Genomic DNA, 22835 nt, shown 5'->3' with positions numbered 1-22835 from the left:
AAAATAAAAATCCCTTTCAAATACCTCATGTTATGCAGCCTTCTCCATTCTTCAAAATCGCTATTACAGATTGTTCTTCACTCCCTCCGTTCGGGAGTAATTCCCTCCGGTAATTTCCGTTGACCCGGAAGCAGTAACGCCAGTCCTTTCTTTGAAATGTTGCACGCAGGCGCAGAGTGTCTCTTAGTGTGTGGGCAGCGCCTGCGCAGTGTGCTTAGATGCTGGACGGAAAGCTGTTACTTTGCCCGTCCTCAGCATCACTTCCTGCATTCCTCCGCCCTCCTCCCCGCACAGCTCATCTGTGCCTCAGAGAGCGTGTTTACACTTTACAGCACATGTCATCAGCTCCCGAGCAGGCTAAAAATAGCTTTCTGCTCGGAGCTGTAAATACTACACTGGCTTTTGTCAGCAGCTCACATCTCAGCATCTGATGATAGCCAACACCCTGTGTCCGTGAAGTAGGCATCCCTAGTAATAGATAATAGAACTTTGCAATAGAAAAGAAATAAATATATATATATATATATATATATATATATATATATATATATATATATATATATATATATATGTTTTGGATTGCAAAGTTCTATTATATATAGATGTAGCTGCTTACTTTATAAAGAACTGGCACAGGGTGTTGGCTATCCTCAGCTGCTGAGATGTGAGCTGCTGACAAAAGCCAGTGTAGTATTTACAGCTCCGAGCAGAAAGCTATTTTTAGCCTGCTCGGGAGCTGATGACAGTCTACTACCGAGACACGCTCTCTCAGGCACAATGAGCTGTGCTGGCTCCCAGCACAGCTACACCCCGCAGTGCGAAGGAAAGCTGGAAATGATGATGGAGCACAGGCGCTTCCTGCGTTCCATATTACACAGCTCCTGCGTTCCAAATGACCTCACAGCTTCCGGGTCACTGCACCCGACCTCGGAGGTCGTAAACTGAATCGCTGCCTAACGGAGTAACACAGGAGAAATTCAGTAGCAGGATTAAAGAGGGCACAGTCTAAGCTACTTAATCAGGTAGGACATATAAAAAAAAAATCTTCGTGAACCTTCCCTTTAAGGAACAAGGACAGTCTAAGATGACAGAAGAATGTATGGAGGAAGAAAGTGTTTCAATGCAAACTGTTGGAATAAGTGCATCTGGAACATCTTTGCAGAGCTCAGGTGTTAAAGTGGATAGAGGATTTTCTCAGTCAACTGCATTAAGCAATCAATTAGCCATGCAATCTGTGCAGAATCATGCGCATTTGCAAAAGTCAATTAATAATGTTCCTTTTCAGTACAGTTCTTCTAATGTGCAGCAATTTCCTAATCAGTATCAGTCTTTTTCTGGCAATATGAATGGAGTATATTCAAATCAGCAATTTATGCAAAGCAATTTTCCTTTTTCCCAACACTCTCCTTTTTTTCCTTTTGTGGTACAAAATTTAAATCATGTCAATTATCCTAATGTTTCTAATCCTTTCCCTGTGGTTGCTTCCCCGTTTGTTTCATTCCCTGTCAGTTCTTTTGGACAGTGCATAGGTCCTGAAGGAGTCAATTATATGCAAAATGGTGTGGTTTTAAAGTCCCCATTAGGGGTTGATATGCAGGCTATGCAATCTGTGGAGGGTTTTTCTGTGGCTGGAGGTGCCTCTGCAGCGGCGTCTCATCACCTGCAGGGCATGCCCATTTTCAAAATGGAGGATGGTGTGGCTGGGGGATCCTCTGCACAGGTGCCTTATCACTTGCAGGGCTTGCCTAGCTCCAAAATGGCAGAAAATGTGGCGCATGATGCGTGCAGTGAAACCGGAAGTGACGCTTGCGTCAATTCTGGTAGTACGGAGAAGAAGGGGATCAGTGCGGTGGGGATCAGTGCAGCAGGGAAAAGCGGTGAAACAGTGGCCAGTGCTGCCCAGCCACAGGAAGACACCCTTAGCAGCAGGTTAAACCAGGTAAATAAGATAGTGGGACAAGGCAGGGTCTAGCAGGTTAAAGGGGCGCAACAGAGGAATTTGGGGGTGGGAGAACAGAAGCTTGGTGGGCAAGGAGGGAAAAGGAGGGGAGATTCTGATGATGGTGTGGGAGGTGAGGGAGGGAAGAAGAAGGTGGTGAGGACTATAGAGGAGAATTTGGAAGCAGGGAGGGTGGAAGATCAGGAGAAAAATAAATCAAATGTTTCTGTGGTGGTGGGAAAACAGCAGGAAAATTAGAAAGTGTGTGTGTGTGTGTGTGGGGGGGGGGGGGGGTAGTGGAACAGAACCAGAACAAAAAAAAGCAGGTGCTGTGTCATATGCTCAAATGCTAAAAAGAAAGCCTAATGTTGCAAGTAATGGTACAAGTTTTCATGATGAAGTTGAAATGTCTTCGAAAAATCGTAGGAATTTAGTGAAAATATGTTATTCAGGTGATGATGGTATTTCTTATAACCGTAAAACATTTATACAGTTGTTGTTAAAAATGGGCTTCAAGGCGGTGGATTTCTATGCTATTCTGGCTCCTGAAAACCACCCCTCTTTCTTCGATGTCAGCTTCTTGTCCCCGACGGGCCTGGACACTTTCTGGGAGAAATACGAAAAGACTTGGAAGGCGCGTGATAAATGGAAGGGTCTGTCTCCCCCGACTGTGTCCGGGCGATCGCTGGACAAGAAGGTGACTATCATGGTCCCGAATGAGTCCATACCTGTGCATGATTTACTGGTATGGATTAAGAACTATGGAGTACCTTTGAGTGCTCCAGTGAAGGTGATGGACGAATTCAGGATCTGGGGGGGGTGGTTGGGAGCTGATGGTTAGTTTGGATCGTACGGGGAATGTGGTAAAACACATTCCCAATTCTGTGTTTATAGGGAGAGACAGAGTGACAGTCTTCTATCAGGGGCAACCTCGTGCATGTTACAAGTGTGGCTCTAGGAGTCATTACAGTATATCCTGTAAGGAGTTAAAATATTTGCGATGTTATGCATTAGGTCACTTAGCAAAGGATTGCAAAGAAATTAGGTGTAGTGTATGTTTCAAGATGGGACATCCATATTCGCAGTGTGCTGAGACATGGGCTAATATGAGTGAAGAGGTCCATAAAGAGATGGAGAAAATTTTGGAAGAAGGGAATGCTGAGGTTGTCCCTGATAGGGAGCCGTCAAGTTCAGAATCCACCGCCATGAAGCCCTCAATTGTTGTTCCAGAGTTTTTGTTGGTATTGAAATCTTTACCTCCTCCTCTCCCCCTCCTTCCCTAGTTCCCTCAGCTGTTCCTCTGTTTTCATTTCCAGCTGATTGTTCTCAGGTTCCTGTTTCTAAAATCAGTAAAGTTAACAAGGAAGATAATATATTCTCTGGCATTGGGAAAAATGTTTCTTCTGAAGAAAAAGAAATCTCCTCTAGCGAAAAAAAGGGAGAAGAAAAAGAGGGGAGTAAGTTAGATGAAATGGAGATGGTCAAAAATGGTAGCCAAAAGGAAATTTTGGCTAAAGAGAAGGTCTCAGAAAAAGGGGAGGAGAAAATAGTGAATATTTTGCCAAAAAAGGGTAAAGATAGAGTTTAACAAAACTCGAAGATAGAAAGTAAAAATATAAAAGGAGCTAAACTGTTAGGAGTCAGTAGCAGGGGGAGGAGAAGAGGTGTATTATCTGATAAAAAAAAGCAACAGAAAAAATTGAGTAGATTAAAAAAGGGAAAAATATTGATTTAAAAATAGATTTGAAGTTTTGTCTGATAAATGTGATGATGATGGTGAAATTGATTTATTTGATGAGGATGAGAATGTCTCTGTCAAGAAAAAGACAGAAGACATGGAGGTATCTTCCTCTAAAGAGGAAGAAAGTACAGTTGAAGAAAGGGTAAGCAATATTTTTCATTTATCCTGATGGAGGTCCCCCCCCCCACCCTTTGAAACTAGCAACCATTAATGTTGCTAGTATGAGATCTGCGAGAGCTCGTAGGGAAGCCATATTTTTTCTCGGTCAGTTTGGTCTTTTGGTTATTGGTCTCTTGCGGGGTCTCTTGCGGCTGAGCCTTGCACTGGAGTGGCGGTCCTTTTTAAGACCGACATGGTAACTTTCCGGCGGATAAGTGAAATCGAGATGGGGCGTTGCTTGGTCATGGACGTCTCTGTGAATGGGAAGGTTTTGAGGCTGATTAACATCTATGGGCCTCAGTCTGAGAGGGAGAGGAGGCGCCTCTTCACAGAGATCAAGCCATTCTTGTTTACAGCCCAGGAAGTGGTCTTTGGCGGTGACTTTAATACCATAGTTAGGTTGAAGGACAGGAGAGGTGTCAGGACCCACCTGGGCTATGATAGTAATTTTTGAATAGTATGGTTAGGGATGCTGGCCTGGTAGATGTGCATATCAAGCACATCCCAGATTACACAGGGTTCACTTATTTCTGTGGAGAACGTAGAAGTAGGATAGATAGGTTTTTTGTTAAGGGGAGCTCTGCTACTTCGCCTCCTGAGGTGCAGGTGGTAGAGTTCTCCGATCACGGTCTGTGGTGTTGAATGTTGCAGATGTCCCTCCTAAAGGAAAGGGTATTGGAGAATAAATTTGATGCCATTGAAGGAAGAGAATGTAAGACAATCTTTCAGAGATTTTTTTCAGGCACAGGTTACTTTGCTGGACTGTTGTGACAGTAGGTCTGAGTGGTGGGAGATGGTTAAAAAGCGGGCCGTAGATCTTTTCAAGAACCTAGCAAAAAGAAGAGCTTTTGGTAAATATGTTGCCTACCAATGTTTGAGACAGAAATTGGAAATCGCGGTCTCGGGGGATGGTGATCCTGATGAGATCAGTAGGCTCAAGGATTTGATGCGCAAAAGTCAGTATGGTCGGCATGCTTCTTTGATTCTGGAGAGGGATTACAGTAAAAATTACTCGCCGGACCGTTACCAGAATTGCAAACAAAGTGTAGCAGTTAAGATCATTTATGGTCTCAAAGATAGTACAGGATCCCTGGTGAAGTCCAGAGCAGGGATTCTGGAAATCGTGAGATCCTTTTATGCTGAGCTTTTGGGTAACAGACCTCTTGATGAGACAGTGATGGAATCTTTCTTGTGTGATATTCCAGGACTGGGAAATTTGGATGTTTCTCTTACGTTTTTGACAGAAATAATCTCTGCTGAAGAAGTGGCAAAAGCCATTGAGCAGCTTGCTATTAAAAGACTCCAGGTCCAGATGGCTTGACTGCTGAATTTTATAAAGTTTTCAAGGATATTATGGCACCTGAATTGGCGGAGGTTTTTCAATCGCAGTCTTGCAGAGGATGAGCTTTTGTCAAAGGGTAAAGATTCTTCAATGATTGAGAATTGGTGGCCCATCAGCCTTCTCAATGTTGATAGAAAGATTCTGGCTAAAATAATTTTTTGGCGTCTGAGCCAGGTGGCAAATGAGATGCTTTCTCGCCAACAGCAGCACTGTTCTGTCTAGGGGAGAAGTACTTTTTCAGCCATATTAACGGTCTGGGAGATCTTGGAGAGATGCAGGGCTGCTGGCTGGGGAAAGTAATTACTGGCATTGGATCAGGCAAAAGCTTTTGATTGTGTCAATCATGAGTATCTGTGGATGCTCCTTAGTAAGTATAGTCTGCTGGGAGGTTTATTAATTGGCTTAAGATTTTGTATAAAGGTACTGAGAGTTTCCCACTTGTAAATGGTTGGGTTGGATAAACCTTTGAGGTTAGATCTGGGGTGCGCCAGGGGTGTCCTTTGAGTCCCTTGCTATATGCTTTTGCTATAGATCGTTTTATAAGAAGGATTGAAGGTGGATCTTTGTGTGGGGTACCTTCGGGCATAACTGGTGTATCTCCTCTCAAGGTGGTTGCATATGCTGATGATGTGACTGTGGTAATCTCGGGGCAAGAGGAGGCAGAAGGAGTCTGTTCTGAGATTGCTAGGTACTCATTTGCATCAGGTTCAAAGGTCAATCAGGACAAGTGTGAGGCTTTCTGGATGGGTAGGGAAAATGAGAACTTCAAACTTCCGGTCTCTTTTCCAGCACCAAAGGAAAAAAATTAAAATCCTTGGCATAGAATTTGGTCATGGTGATTATGGTCACCAAAATTGGGTATATTGCTTTAAAAAAGGACTTATATAATTGATGCAATCTCAGGATCACCCAAAAAAATTCCTCATGAAAAAGCTTTATTGACACATATACAAAACAGGTATATCAAAAAGTAGAAAATGTATAAAAACACGGTTCTTGAATTTCAAACAATGGGTCCTCATGGAGCCAGAATATATGAACAAAATCTTAATTTGACTTAGAGAGTAGTTGTAGCTTTATGGGTATTTGTTTTTTCAAGGCAACGACACACGTTCGTTTCGGGCTTCTATAACAGTGAATCTGCCCTTCATCAGGCCAAGATACCCAATTCTGTATGGCTCAATGGGAAAGACCAATAAGGAATTCAAAAATAACGTACTGGGGACGCCTGAACTTACCAGGCGTACAACCTTCCCAACTGCGAAGAGAACGCTGAAGCGTGGGAACCCATTAAGCCATACAGAATTGGGTATCTTGGCCTGATGAAGGGCAGATTCACTGTTATAGAAGCCCGAAACGAACGTGTGTCGTTGCCTTGAAAAAACAAATACCCATAAAGCTACAACTACTCTCTAAGTCAAATTAAGATTTTGTTCATATATTCTGGCTCCATGAGGACCCATTGTTTGAAATTCAAGAACCCTGTTTTTATACATTTTCTACTTTTTGATATACCTGTTTTGTATATGTGTCAATAAAGCTTTTTCATGAGGATTTTTTTTTGGTGATCCTGAGATTGCATCAATTATATAAGTCCTTCTTTAAAGCAATATACCAGTTTTGGTGGGCAAGGTGGACCGCCCCTAAGAAGGACTGTGTTTTGATCCTTCACAATATAAAGGATCTTACCCATTAGTATCTTTTAACACCAAAATTGGGTAAGCAGACTAGAATGTGCTGAGGCTAAGGTGGTCCGCTGGAAAGGTTGGCAGTTGACTTTCAGAGAAAGGATTGGCATTATCAAAATTACTTGATACCAATTATATTGTATGTCAGTTTTGTCTGTATTTTGCCAGTCTCTCTTCATACAAGAATGTACAGCTTGTTTTTCCAAATGCTTTGGGGAAATAAGATGAATCACGTAAAGAGGAACATCACTTATCGATCCAGGCAGGAGGGTGGCCTAGGTATGGTTAACCCATTGTTTTTTTCCTCTTTGTTATTTATTAAGAACAATTTTGGTAAAATGCATGTGGAGGAACTTCCTGGATGGATGGGTATTTTCCAGTCTTGGTTTAAGCCTTTTCTCAGATGTTGGGAAGAGGGTGGTTTAGTGAAAAGATCGAGGGCTAGTAATGATTATCTCCCGACCTATGTTGCACCGTTTATTTGTAAATATTTTCTTAAATAGAGTGTAGAGCTTTTTTGTTCAGTTGGATCATACCCGCCTATATATATCTCACACTGTTTGGCCTATGTTGCACCATGTCTGAAAGTTCTTAGGCAATGGGAATTGACGAGGGAAGATGTCATCTTGACCCCTAGGAAAGTCCTGGTGGAGAGAGTGATTGAAACCATCTTTCAAGATCCATTGGCTTTGAGAGATTGCCCAAGCCCGATTATGAGGGAGGGTTTGCGATTGCGATTTCTTTGTTCTAATAGGATTCCTAACAAATTAAGGGATTTGGCTTGGCTCTCCTTTCATGGCAGACTCTTTGTTAGGGGAAATTTGAAGTTGATAGGAGATCGGGATCGTGGTTGTCCTCATGAGGAGTGTGGTGGTATGGAGGAGACCATGAACCATTTCCTTTTGGACTGTTCCTTTAGCAAATAAGTCTATAAACAGGTGGGTAGGGCTCTGGGTATTCCTTTTCTTGAGCGGCTTAGTTATGTGGAGTGGTCATATGGAGCTTTCAATAACCGGGGGTCATTTAATTTGCACACTTTATTCTTAGTTAGTTTAGTAATTCGGTATTACACTTGGAATGCACGGTGTCAAATTACAATTCATAAAAAAGTCCTCCCTGCTCAGGTGGTGGTGCATGACATCTTGGGAGAGGTTGGGAAAATTCGGGGTCTTGAGGAGGGGAGGTTGAGTCGGGAGGAATGGTGTTTGTATTGGCAGAACATCAGACCTCCTTGATTCTGGCTAAACCTTCTTATGGGTGAGCTAACTATTTCTTCTTCACTTTAGTTAGATGATTCAAATTTGAAGAATGGCTTGCAAGCAAAAGAGGTGAGTGATTGCTTAGTCTTTCTTACTGTATGATGTAATATTGTATTTAGTGTATATAGTGTTATTTAATAGTTGTTTATGGCTTATTTGAGGGCAGGAAGGCTTGTGCTTTTCTTTTTCTTGGATTTCCAGATAGATGGACTTTTTTTGATTTAGTAACCAAGCAGCTTAGGGTGACCCAAACTACTAGGAATGTATAGGGGGATGAAAGGAACCAAAAAGCCCTCCTACTAAAAAAAGCAAAGCTTGGTGTAATTGCCTTCTTAAAACAGAAGGAAATTTGCAATAATTCAGTTATAAATGAACATTTGTGGTTACCCACAATGCACACCTACTAAATATGCAAATTATCCCTTTCCGCCCTTGTTAAGCCAAGCAAGCATCCAGAACCGCTGGTTTATAGCAAGCCTATAGCTTTAAGTTTTACACAGCCATACCAAACCCACATGTAGACAGCCTGTTTCGGACTTTTGGTCCTCATCAGTACATGGCAGGGATTGATAAGGCTGTATGAAATAGGGCTTGGTCGAGTACAACAGAGTAACCAAGCAGCTTAGGGTGACCCAAACTTTTTTTGATTTGATATGGACTTTTTGATTAAGCAAGCATAAAAATGTATGTTTCGTTAAGATATTTATTTGGTTATTTTTGTATTTTTGTATAAAAGATGCTGAATTCTTAATAAAATAATTTCTGCTGTTATGTCATTGCTGGTTAATGAGATGATTAAAACCAGTGAGCAGTGAGCACAGTACAACCTTACTGAAGGGTATTACTGGGTAATAAGATGATTAAAACCAGTGAGCAGTGAGCAGAGTACTACGTAACTGAAGGGTATCACTGGGTAATGAGATGATTAATACCGGTGAACAGAGTACAATGTAAGTGAAGGGTATCACTGGGTAATGAGATGATTAATACCAGTGAGCAGTAAGCACAGTACAACCTAAGTGAAGGGTATCACTGGTTAATGAGATGATTAATACAAGTGAGCACAGTACAACCTAAGTGAAGGGTATCACTGCCAAATGAGATGAATAATACCAGTGAGCAGAGTACAACCTAACTGAAGGGTATCACTGCCAAATGAGATGAATAATACCAGTGAGCAGTGAGCAGAGTACAACCTAAGTGAAGGGTATCACTGCCAAATGAGATGAATAATACCAGTGAGCAGTGAGCACAGTACACAATGTCACTCACGAAACTTAATGAATGACCAGCACTGGCAGTGGCAGTGTGACTGTCTGTAAGTAGTAGCTGTAGTGTATGCAGGGCCGGATTTGTACTTTCCAGCGCCCTAGGCCGGCTGTCACCAACCGCCCTCCTCCCCCCGCCCCCATTATGTCCAACTCTGACTAGTGATCACTGTGTTACATGGGCTCCTGTCTGTTTTGCTGCTTTGCCCTCCCTGTTCAAAGAAGCAGTGCATGCTCTGTCCACTCCATGTAATTTTGCACTCCAGCCTGGATGCACAGCAGCCAATAGTGTTCAGGGCTTGCATAATTCAGAAATGATGCTCATATATGAGCAGCACTTGTCAAGTACACATACCCATAACACCCCAAGCCTCGGCTGCTGTGCACATCAGTACAGGAGTGCATAATAACAAGAAGCCCGAGAGGACAGAGCATGCACTGCTTCTTTGTCCTTTGTGCGACTTGCTTCAGCCTTGGCTTAACAAGGGCGAAAAGAGATAATTTGCATATTCAGTAGGGCATTGTGGGTAACCACAAATGTTCTCTTATAACTGAATTATTGCAAATTTCCTTCTGTTTTAAGAAGGCAAATTACACCAAGCTTTGCTTTTTTAGTAGGAGGGCTTTTTGGTTCCTTTTATCCCCCTATACATTCCTAGTAGTTTGGGTCACCCTGAGCTGCTTGGTTACTCTGTTGCTTCAGTCAGAGTCACAAACAGGTGATGGTGCAGCGCAAAGGAGAGAAACCCATCCAAAACAGAACAGGTAAGTAGAAGGATCCAGCACTACACACGCTGCCATAGATGTAGTGTAATGCTAGGTACACACGATGCAATTCTGACAGATTTACTGTCAGATCGATTATTTCCAATGTCTGATCTGATTTCCGATCAATTTTTCAATCGATTTTCTGTTCATTTCTATGAAAAAAAATCATTCAGAAAATCTATCGGATAGCAGATCGGACATGTTGGAAATAGTCGATCTGACAGTAAATCTGTCAGAAAATTGCATCATGTGTACCTAGCATAAGCTCTGGTGTACTTTACACAGTGACAATTTAGCACTTGGGGCAAGTTAAGACAGATCTTAATCAGTCAGCAGGAAGTTTTTAAGTTTTGTAATAGAATGATAATATTTATTGGCTAACCAAAAGAAAATAGTGTGCCTTTGGCTAATGAGCCATCTTCAGACTTTGTTCCTGTATACAAGATGTTAGGACATACAGTTATATATACAGTCAGCAGGAGATGCATACATTGTTTTGTACATATAAATAAATGTAATACAGTTGTCATTCTGTTTCAAAACATCCTGCTTTCACTGAAGGCTAACACAGAACAATGCTTTGCTGTTTCTAAAACATGTCAGGAAAGAGTTAAACTGTAGCACAGAGAGAATGTTGCTGTCATTCCTTAGGAAATAAAAACAAACCATAAATCTAACAGGTCTCAGGTCTATAACAGCTCTGACCAAGTAATAAAACATCAGTCTGGGGGAGAGGAGAGCTGATAATTCCTATCCTTGAATGCGTGCATAAAGGAATTAATCTGAACTCAAAAGTTCTACTACTTGAGCCCATATATTTTTTTTCTCACAGCAGCTTGTATGTCCCCACTCATTATACTAAGGACAAAATCCTCAGATGACAACAGATGCTGTCATCACACACACTCTGCAGTGAGAGAGATGCAGGGATCTCTGGAATTCAGGCAGAATAGAGCAAAGCAGAAGTGATTTACTTTGACATGTGACCTCTTATCTCTCCAAGTCCTGCGCCCTGCTGAATTTTATCGCCCTAGGCCTTGACCTTTGTGGCCTTTCCAGAAATCCAGCCCTGAGTGTATGACTGGCTAGCTGAATACAAGTGAGCACTCTGAACCTGCCTGCCTGCACTAAACACACTAATCACTAGTACACTCTGACTACACTGACTACAGCAATGACTTACTGGCTAGCTAACTAATTACAACTGACAAGTACAATATAAGAGCACTGTTAGGAGTAAAAACGCTGGGTTTTGACACAGAAAACGCGCTTGCTGAAGGAACAATGGCCTGGAGATGAGCCTCTCAGTACCAGAGTCTAGCAAGGACGGAGCTTTTCCATCATGGCCGCCGCGTTATATGCAGGAGGGGCGGGCATAGCCTCCCCTCCTGTGATTGGTTGCTAGGGCCTGGCTGGGGGCCTCTGATTGGGCCAGGGAAGTCACTTCCGCCTACTTCCGCTATTCACGACCTAACCACGAGTTCTGCGCTGTTTTCACGAGCGTGAATGCGTTCATTCAGTCTGCCGAAGCGGATTTTAGTGAATGAAAATTGATCCACGGCGACGAATACCCGTGGCGGATAGCTGAAAAATGGTCGTGGAATCACGGCAAGTCGTGATCACGACCTCCATCCGAGCATCACTGATATACAGTAAATACACTCAGCTACACTGACTGAGCACTAGAGATGCTCTCAGCACCACAAGTCTCAAGCATGGATGAGATCCTTAAGATGGCCACCGCCTCCTATAGAGGAGGGGAAGGCAGAGGCTTCCCTCCTCTGATTGGTTTCTAAGGCCTCGGCTGGGGGCTCTCTAATTGGCCCAATGACATCATCTCCCTGGATACCTGAATCCGGACCTGTGATCACGACTTAACCCGTGATTACGACCGGAATTCCAGTGCACGGTTGCATTCAGATTCAGCATCCGTGATCGTGGCCGATCACAGATCCCAATACCGAGCCCATGATGGGGAAAACCGTCTCACGTGATCACGAGCTCTGTTGGACACATGGGGACAAAAGGGGACACATGGGGACAGAAGGGGATACATGGGGTACACAGGAGGACACATGGGGGTCACAGAAGGACACATGAGATACAAAGGGGACACCGTAATTGGGGAAGAACATCTATAAGATGCTCCTGGATCATGGACACACCAGGCTTAGTATATTTTTTCCCCCATGGTTTTTGCCCTCTAAACCTAGGTGCATCTTATAGTTCGAAATATCTCAACTACTTTAGGACCACGGTGATTGAAATCTACACCCTGTGGGCTCCTGGTTGGCAGGGCGTAGATTTCAATCACCGTCCGCAGCGCGCATTCACCGTTTCCGTCGCTCCCCGTCAATTGCGCCGCTCAAACCGACATTTCTCGCCGCAGCTCACAGGCTCTGCCTGTCTCTAATACAGCAGAGCCATGTGAGCCATTCAGGAGCCAATTTCATTGGCTCCTGGCTTTGTCTATCGATGTAAGCTGCTCCCATTGGCTTACATTAATAGACACGGTCAAGAGCCAATAAAAATGGATCCTGACCGGCTCATATGACTTTGCCGTCATAGAGACGGCAGAGTCTATGTCTTGAGGATCCCGACGTGCAGCGGTGACGGCGGTTGCGGGAGGTATGCGCGGCGATTCCATTGTTCTTTTACCAGCAGTCTCTGATCCTTAAAGGGGCAGAGACCACTGGTACTTAAGTGGTTAATTGCTGAAAAATACGAGTATCACATTTTATGATTTTGGTTGACAACAGATTGATGTCTAATATTTGTTTTAGGTTAAGATGGTTGGTTTTTCAACCTCCACATACAATATGTACTTTGCTTATGATGCAATAAACGTATTTGGTAAACTAAAAAAGTGGTACTTTTTAGTTTACCAAATAAGTTTATTGCATCATAAGATGAGAAGAGAAAACTGTGTGATTCATTGCTTTTATTCTATAGCTGTTCCATCCCATGAGCATTGTTACTTGTTACTATATTTTGTCATCAGTAAGCCATTTATTTATTCTGTGCATCTTGTAGATCTAAAACCTAAAAATATTCCTTTAGCTCATAAAAGTACGACTTGAAGAAAAAACTGTGTGATTCATTTATTTTATTCTATAGCTGTTCCATCGCATGAGGAGTGTTGCTCGTTACTATGTTTTGTCATCAGTAAGCCCTTTATTTATTGTTCTGTGCATTTCGCAAATCTACTAGCATACTATTTTGTTAACTGACCACAGAACATTGCTATACTGCATACAGGAATTTAGGGTGAGAATGTTTGTAAAGGTAAGGGAAGTATTACACACATTAGTACTTACATGACTGTCTAAAAAAACCACATAGCATGTCATCAAATAAAGCTGCTGTCTAATTGACCACAGAGTTGGGAGTTGTGTAAATGCATTAAAAGTATTGCAGTTACAGGAAATCACTACCGCTCTGGTTTTATAGTAGTGTAACTTTTAACTGACTCCCAGTCCATGTTACTTGAAAATAAACTAATTACTGTATGTACTGCATAATTTAGTATATTAAAATAAAGTTTCAGTAAAAAAACTATAAGGCCGGTTGCACACCTAATATTAGCGGTGCAATATGGTGCTAGCACCAAATCGCAGAAATCAGCTTTTATATGACCCTGTGCCATGGTGTGGCAACAAGGTCATATGCAAAGCACCTCCTGCGGCTAGTGACGTACTTCCTGCTGGCAGGAAGTACGCCACTGGGATTCCCTTTATTCTGCGCATTTGCGCTATGTCGCACAGGGCTCCCATCGTGTACACTTACTGCATCACCCATTGACTTGCATTACTGCATAATTTGTGAAGTAGGCATGGATCATGCAGTAATACACTGCAACCTTTGCAGCATTGCAGTCTTTGTTGGCATTGCGGTGATTGGGATATTTCCAACGCACCACATTGCATCGAATGAAGTGTGCAAGTCACCAGAGACTTGCATGGCATTTTCAGCGGGGAAGCCTCAGGGAAGAGTGATGTGGTGCGACACAGTGTGCAAGGGGCATTAACCACTTAAGGACCACAGTCTTTTCTCCCCTTAAAGGGAACCAGAGATGGCCAGCAAGGGAAAATGAAAAAAGCTTTTATACATACCTGAGGCTTCTTCCAGCCCCATACGCCTGGATCGCTCCCACGCCGCCATCCTCCGCTTCCTGTATCGGCGGTACCGGGTCCTGTCACTTCCGGCGGATGCGGCCAATTGTCCGCATGAACAAGGGCTCCCTCCATACCCTTACGCATGCGGCTGCGCAGTAGGGCGCCACACGCGTACGGGTATGGAGGGAGCCCCTGTGATGTGGACAATTGGCCGCGTGCTGCCGCCGACTAGCCGAAACTTCGGGACCCGGTACCGGCGGAAACAGGAAGTGGTGGATGGCGGCGTGGGAGCGATCCATGCGTATGGGGCTGTAGGAAGCCCCAGGTATGTATAATACCTTTCCTTGCATCATCTCTGGTTCTCTTTAAGAACCAAAGCCTTTTTTTCCATTCAGACCCCTGCAGCTTTCACGGTTTATTGCTCGGTCATACAACCTACCACCTAAATTAATGTTACCTCCTTTTCTTGTCACGAATACAGCTTTCTTTTGGTGCTATTTGATTGCTGCTGCGATTTTTAGTTTTTATTATATTCATCAAAAAAGACATGAATTTTGTCAAAAAATGATTTTTTTTAACTTTCTGTGATAAAATTTGTCAAATAAAGTAACATTTCTGTATACATTTTGTCCAAATTTATTGTGCTACATGTCTTTGATAAAAAAAAAAACATTCAGTGTATATTTATTGGTTTGGGTAAAAGTTATAGTGTTTACAAACTATGGTGCCAAAAGTGAATTTTCCCATTTTGAAGCATATCTGACTGTTCTGACCACCTGTCATGCTTCATGAGGTGCTAGAATTCCAGGATAGTAAATACCCACCAAATGACCCCAGAAAGAAGACATCCCAAAGTATTCACTAAGAGGCATGGTGAGTTCATAGAAGATTTTATTTTTTGTCACAAGTTAGTGGAAAATGACACTTTGTGACAACAACAACAAAAAAGTTTCCATTTCTGCTAACTTGCGACAAAAAAAAAAAAATGAAATCTGCCATGGACTCACCATGCTCCTCTCTGAATACCTTGAAGTGTCTACTTTCCAAAATGGGGTCATTTGGGGTGTGTGTTTACTGTCCTGGCATTTTGGGGGGTGCCTAATTGTAAGCACCCCTGTAAAGCCTAAAGGTGCTCATTGGACTTTGGGCCCCTTAGCGCAGTTAGGCTGCAAAAAAGTGCCACACATGTAGTATTGCCGTACTCAGGAGAAGTAGTATAATGTGTTTTGGGGTGTATTTTTACACATACCCATGCTGGGTGGGAGATATATCTCTGTAAATGACAATTTTTTTAAAAAATTTTTTACACACAATTGTCCATTTACAGAGATATTTGGAACCTGCGGTAGCGCTATGTATCTCTTCCTTCCTCCCCGTCCCCGCTCCCCAGCTCTGGACAGGCTCAAATTTTATAACTTGCGGTCTCCGCACCACACCCGGCCGGCACCCACACACCCAGGAGTCAGCAGCTCAGGACACAGGCAGCAGCAGCAGGCATGCACACACAGCACAGTGTCCCAGGCTGCGCAGATTTTTGGGGGCAGCTGCCTTCCCTGCCTTAATTGTAGCGCCGGCCCTGCAAGGAGGAGGAGGCGTTAGAGGTGGAGCAGTTTGTTGTTGGTGCTGAGGAGGAGGGGCGTGATGCAGGGGATGTTGGGGTAGTGGAGTTGGTTGAGGCGGGCTCACAGGAGATGTTTGGGGATGATGATGATGTGCTGCTGGATCATTCCTTTGTGCCACCAGTACCACCAGCACAGTTGGTTGAAGGCAGCTCGTCATCGGAGGAGGCGTCTCTGGCGTAGAGGCGCGGCAGCAGCAAGGCGGAAGAGCCGGATTAAGGCTAAATGGGACCCTAAGCAAAGTAACTGATTTGGGCCCCCCCATAATAGAATGAGAAGATGCAGCTGCTGTGTGCACAGCAACATGCCACACACACCGGGGCAGCCGCGCTACTGGTTGCTATGGGCAACAGCCCGCTTTCCTCTGTGGGTGTACAATGCACGGAATAGCAGCGGCAACATGCAGAGTGCGAGAAGAATGGCCGAGACGTTGTCACCCGGGGCACCCCTGTGAAGAGGATGCCAGATATCACAGCGGCGGCACTTTCCCCCTGCATCTCCAGCCTAGCAATAACAGAAAGCTCTGGACAACGCCAACCAGGAAGCCGCTCCCCAGACAGAATTACATATCCACCACTCCCACCACCGAACAACCAATTTCCTCCCAAACTAGGCAGCCACATCCACCATGCAGCCTCCAACCCCGTGATTACGATAGTTCCGCAGAGAAGGGCAGTTGCAGCGGTGGAGAATGACAGCACCAAATGACTCACATTCACCTATTGCAATCCAAGCAATAGAGGTCCCGTCATCTGGAGCCCATCTGTCTCCTCTACAGTGCCTACACATACAATCCAATCTGGACTCGACCCTTCTGTGATAAATTTCAGTTTTTTATTTGCTTTTCAACAGCGGTTATACAGCAACAAGAAAGCACAACGTTTCGGGCTGTCTGCCCTTTCTCAAGTGCTCACTAGTCTGAACACCAAACAGACTAGTGGTGTTGAAAAGCAAATAAAAAAGCTGAAATTTATTACAGAAGGGTTGAGTCCAAACTGGATTGTATGTGTATGGACTGTATTGCATTGGAGACTTGATGTCGCTCCTACCTTAATCTGTGACTCCCCGTGATCGATTTGTCACAGACTGAAGCCCATGGACTTTTCTTTGTTTTATCCTCTACAGTGCCGCCGCTCTGTTACTACTACTATTACTAATTCCTACTTCCTATCTGATCTGAGAAGCAGGAAGGACAGAGCGAGCGGCAGCACTGTAGAGGAGATAGATGGTTTCGGATGACGGGACCGCTGTCCCTTGGATCACGGATAGGTGAGTGGGCCTTTGTCATCTGCTGCTATTATTCTTGCCTGCTGCAGCTGTGGTTCTCTGTGGGAAGGGAGGGAGGAGTGGGCAGCGGCAGAGCGCATAGTAGCAGGAGGGGGTCCCAGGAGGAGAGCCCGGCTCTGAAGACAATCAGCAGCAAACGGCGTGCTTTGACATGATGGCGAGGGCTGGATTATGTGCTGATGGGGCCCGTTTGACTCTGAATGGGGCCCCAAGCGACTGCTTCTGTTGCCTGGTCAGTAATCCGGCCCAGGGGAGGGGATGGTACAGGTGAGTAGAGATGGCCCGAACAGTTCACCGGCGAATTTCAGGTGTTCACATCTGCGGCAGGGCAAGCGTTTGACCCGCCCCTATACCTCATCATTGGGCTAAACCTTGACCCCTTACATCACAGTCAGCAGATACATGACAGCCAATCAGGCTGCAATCCCCCACGAACCCCTTCCCCCCCCCCCCCCCCCCGCCCTGTAGAAAAATGCAGCAGCGGCCGCTATGTTCTCAGTCTCTGGCTGCTGCTTTAGTGAGAGGAAGGGAGATGTTGCTGCAGAGACAGGAAAAGTTAGCTAGGCTGTTGTTTAGCTTGCTCCTCGCTGAAATTTATTACTGAAAGCACCCCAAAAAGCCCTTTTGAGAGCTCATTTTGCTTGTGTGTGACATACAGCCCACAGTCGCAGCTGGGCCTTGTAGTCTGCCAGCACACTATTAGCAGTGCATAGCTTCCAACTGTATTTGTGATTGAAGTAAAGCCTATCTGTGTGTGACACACTGCATACAGCCCAGCCCACAGTCGCAGCTGGGCCTTGTAGTCTGCCAGCACACTATCATTAGCAGTGCATAGCATCCAGCTGTATTTGTGTTTGAACGTACTATAGGATATCTCTCTGTGTGGGTGACACACTGCTTACAGCCCACAGTCCATGCAGTCATTTGCTGGGCCTTGTAGTTGTCCAGTATCCTGTTCTATCCTTATTACAAGCCAGCACAGTATCATTAGCAGTGCATATCTGTGCATAGCGGCTGTGGCGCGCTTCTCCAATATTCATCGGCAAAAGAACTTGCCAGTGAGGCGCTTGATTTGTGATAACCCGACTTGCTGAAATTCATTTTTGACCACCTGCTACAACAGGAGAAAGCCGTCAAGGAGAATTTGTACAGCTATGGTGGTAGAGCAGACTCTGGGGAGCTGTGGATTTTATTGCCGAGGTACTGGACACTCATGCGTAATGCCTGCAGGCTTATGCTTAGTGAGTCGCTGTGAAGGCGCCATCAGCGACCTGGTCCCATACACTTTCTTCCTGGAGTGTGCCATGCATAGAATGGTGGATAAAGCTGTAGAGGAGCGTGAACAGGAAGAGGAAGAGTTGTGGGCACCATCACCACCAGAACCAGATTTGTTGTCAACATCTGCGGGAGGGCAGAGGAGGTAGGAGGGGGAAGAGAAGTCAGAGAAGGAAGGTGGGTTTGAGGAGGAGATGGAAGAACAGCCACAGCAAGTGTCGCAGGGGGCTTGTGCTGCTCACATAGTTACATAGTTATTTGGGAAAAAAGACATACGTCCATTGAGTACAACCAGAAAACAAAGTACAACACCAGCCTGCTCCCTCACATATCCCTGTTGATCCAGAGGAAGGCGAAAAAACCCTTACAAGGCATGGTCCAATTAGCCCCAAAAGGGAAAAATTCCTTCCCGACTCCAGATGGCAATCAGATGAAATCCCTGGATCAACATCATTGGGCATTACCTAGTAATTGTAGCCATTGATGTCTTTTAACGCAAGGAAAGCATCTAAGCCCCCTTTAAATGCAGGTATAGAATTTGCCAAAACTACTTCCTATGGCAATGCATTCCACATCTTAATCAATCGTACTGTAAAGAACCCTTTCCTAAATAAATGGCTAAAACGTTTTTCCTCCATGCGCAGATCATGTCCTCTAGTCCTTTGTGAAGGCCTAGGGTCAAAAAGCCCATCCGCCAAGCTTTTATATTGCCCTCTGATGTATTTATGCATGTTAATCAGATCCCCTCTAAGGTGTCTTTTCTCTAGACTAAATAAACCCAGTTTATCTAACCTTTCTTGGTAAGACCTTCCAGCCCTCATATAAATTTTGTTGCTCGTCTCTGCACCTGCTCTAAAGCCTCATTTACACGCGTAGATGAGGCTCCGATGTGTGTTATCATTGATAAGATCCGACAGGTCGGATCTTGCTACCTCCGATTCCCTGCTCGTTCCCTGCGTGGGGACAATGGCAGGGAATTGAGCGGAAGATAAACGGCGCGGCGCGGGGACGAGCGGGTATCGAATGCGGCGCTCACATGGGTGAGCGGGGACGCGGCGGGGATGCGGAAGAAGCTCGATTAGCCGCCGGATCGGAGCCTCATCTACGCGTGTAGATGAGGCTTAAAACTACAATATCTTGCCTGTAATGTGGTGCCCAGAACTGAATTCCATATTCCAGATGTGGCCTTACTAGAGAGTTAAACAGGGGCAATATTATACCAATATCTCGAGTTTTTATTTCCATTTTAATGCATCCCAAAAGTTTAGCTTTAGCTGCAGCAGCTTGGCATTGAATACGATTATTTAACTTGTTGTCGATGAGTACTCCTAAGTCCTTCTCCAACTTTGATGTCCCCATCTGTATCCCATTTATTTTGTATGGTGCTAGACTATTGGTACAACCAATATGCATGACTTTACATTTTTCAACATTGACTTTCATCTGCCATTGATGTGCCCATATAGCCATCCTATCCAGATCCTGTTGCAATATGACACTATGTTCCTGAGAGTTGATGATTCTGCACAATTTTGTATCATCTGCAAAAATAGCAACATTGCTCTCTACTGCATCTACTATATCAGGGGTCCCCAACCTTTTCCGGCCCGGGGACCACTTTCTGACCAAATTTTTCTCCAGGGACCGCGGGGGGTTTTACGGGAAGCCTGTTACGGGGAGGGGGGGGCTGGGGTGCGGCGGTATAGCTAGCATAGTTGCCCCAGTATAGGAAGTTTAGTTTCCATAGTGTGGCTAGTATAGTTACCCCAGTATAGCTAGTATAGTGCCCCAGTATAGCTAGCATAGTGCCCCAGTATAGCTAGTATAGTGTCCAGTATAGCTAATGTAGTGTCCAGTAAGGGTAGGTAGTGCCCCAGTATAGCTAGTAAAGTGCCCAGTATAGCTAGTATAGTGCCTAGTATAGTGCCCAGTATAGCTAGTATAGTGCCCAGTATGGCTAGTATAGTGCCCAGTGTAGCTAGTATAGTGCCCATTATGGGTAGGTAGTGCCCCAGTATAGCTAGTAAAGTGCCCAGTATAGCTGGTATATTGCCCAGTATAGCTAGTATAGTGCCCAGTATAGCTAATGTAGTGTCCAGTACGGGTAGGTAGTGCCCCAGTATAGCTAGTAAAGTGCCCAGTATAGCTAGTATAGTGCCCAGTATAGCTAATGTAGTGTCCAGTAAGGGTAGGTAGTGCCCATTATAGCTAGTATAGTGCCCAGTATAGCTAGTATAGTGCCCAGTACAGCTAGTATAGTGCCCAGTATGGCTAGTATAGTGCCCAGTATAGCTAGTATAGTGCCCATTATGGGTAGGTAGTGCCCCAGTATAGCTAGTAAAGTGCCCAGTATAGCTAGTATATTGCCCAGTATAGCTAGTATAGTGCCCAGTATGGCTAGTATAGTGCCTAGTATAGCTAGTATAGTGCCCCAGTATAGCTAGTATAGTGCCCAGTATGGCTAGTATAGTGCCCAGTATGGCTAGTATAGTGCCCAGTATGGCTAGTATAGTGCCCAGTATAGCTAGTATAGTCCCCAGTATAGTGCCCAGTATGGGTAGGTAGTGCCCCAGTATAGCTAGTATATTGCCCAGAATAGCTAGTATAGTGCCCAGTATAGCTAGTATAGTGGAAGGGGCGCTCCGTAGTGTGATACCTTTTAATAAATAAAAACTGCGCAAATACAAGAATGCACTTACTAAATATGTGCGAGTGACAAGCATTCAATAAGGCATGTAGCCTGAAAGAGAACCGTCCCCTCATAGGAGTGGAGCCTGGGGCTGCAGTGGCCGGCAGCAGCGTGGGTCCAGATGGTATATGGACATCAGGTCGATCTCCGAGGTGACTGTGTGCAGGTATCGTCAAGACGCGTTTCGCCGTATCCACGCCTTCGTCAGTTAACATAGTAAGTGCATTCTTGTATTTGCACAGTTTTAATTTATTAAAAGGTATCACACTACGGAGCGCTCCTTCCATTTTGTTGTTTTTATCTCACAGTAGTTCGCTCACAGCCGAGCATTAAAGGAGCTGCCATTGTGTGATCCTTGCTGGTCCACATTGACTTTTTTCCTGCAGTAGCGCAAGATTTCACATCTCTACTTTTTATAGCTTGTATAGTGCCCAGTATAGCTAGTATAGTGGCCCGCATAGCTAGTATAGTGCCCAGTATGGGTAGGTAGTGACCCCCCCCCCCCTGCGGTCCCCGCTCCTGTTACCTTATGAGCTGACGGCCCGCCGCGGCCCGGTGGAAAACTGCCAACGGACCAGAAGTGGGCTGCGGCCCGGTGGTTGGGAACCCCTGTACTAGATCATTAATAAATAAATTGAAGACCACTGGACCCAGTACAGACCCCTGTGGGACCCCACTGCTAACAGTCACCCATTTTGAGTATGATCCATTGACCACAACTCTTTATTTTCTGTCCATTAGCCAGTTCCCTATCCATGCACACAGACTCTTCCCCAGTCCTTGCATTCTCAACTTTTGCACCAGACTTTTGTGGGGAATGTTAGAATTTAAGTATTATATGAATTTGTAGGCCTCAGTTACTTTAACTGAGTTTAGTTAAAAGACTTGATTTGCAGAGTATATCTTTAAAGAGAACCCAAGGTGGGTTTGAAGAATATTATCTGCATATAGAGGCTGGATCTGCCTATACAGCCCAGCCTCTGTTGCTATCCCAAACCCCCCTAAGGTCCCCCTGCACTCTGCAATCCCTCCATAAATTACAGCCACGCTGCTGACAAACAGCTTGTCAGAGCTGGCAGTGTTTATCTCTATAGTGTCAGTCTGCTGCTCTCCCCGCCTCCTGCAGAACTCCAGTCCCCGCCTGCATCCCTTCCCTCTCTGCTGATTGGAGGGAAGGGACGGGGGCAGGGACCGGAGCTATGCAGGAGGCGGGGGAGCAGCTGAGACTGACACTACAGATGTAAACACAGCCTCACAGCACGGCTGTGATTTATGAGGGATTGCAGAGTGCAGGGGGAACTTAGTGGGGTTTGGGATAGCAACAGAGGCTGGGCTGTATAGGCAGATCCAGCCTCTGTATGCAGATAACATTCTTTAAACAAACCTGGGGTTCTCTTTAAGGAGCATTTCTAAAAGCACTGTAGAGCAGTGTGATTCGGACTGTACAAGGCTACGATGTACAGACAGGGAGGCAGTCTTGTTCTGTAAACATCGAGTATTTCCCTACTTCCTAAAGGTAAACAATGTTCTTTTTAGATTAAGAGTCAGGTCCCTGGAACATGGAATTTTCCAGGCCATGCGCAGTAGAGACTGTGCTTGTTCCTGTGCTTGTCCCTGCTCAGATGATGTCACATTTACGGTAACTCTTTAGAGTTAGTACAAGAAGAGCTAACGAGCTCCCGGGGG

At 44.8% G+C, this 22835-nt stretch overlaps 1 long non-coding RNA gene across 1 annotated transcript in view; it reads left to right on the top strand.

The window, feature by feature from the left end:
• The first annotated feature begins 723 nt into the window (after positions 1 to 723).
• The window catches only part of LOC137544507 (uncharacterized), a 52234-nt gene continuing 30122 nt past the window's right edge, over positions 724 to 22835 (top strand). The window contains exons 1-2 of the long non-coding RNA XR_011025888.1: positions 724 to 1022; positions 8156 to 8197. This is a non-coding gene — a long non-coding RNA (uncharacterized lncRNA). The remainder of the gene's footprint in view (positions 1023 to 8155; positions 8198 to 22835) is intronic.

The sequence above is a fragment of the Hyperolius riggenbachi genome, chromosome 2, assembly GCF_040937935.1.
Source record: "Hyperolius riggenbachi isolate aHypRig1 chromosome 2, aHypRig1.pri, whole genome shotgun sequence".
In the NCBI taxonomy this organism is placed as follows: Eukaryota; Metazoa; Chordata; class Amphibia; order Anura; family Hyperoliidae; genus Hyperolius; species Hyperolius riggenbachi.
Note: the sequence above shows the minus strand (reverse complement) of the source record. Positions and strands in the feature narration are given on the sequence as shown.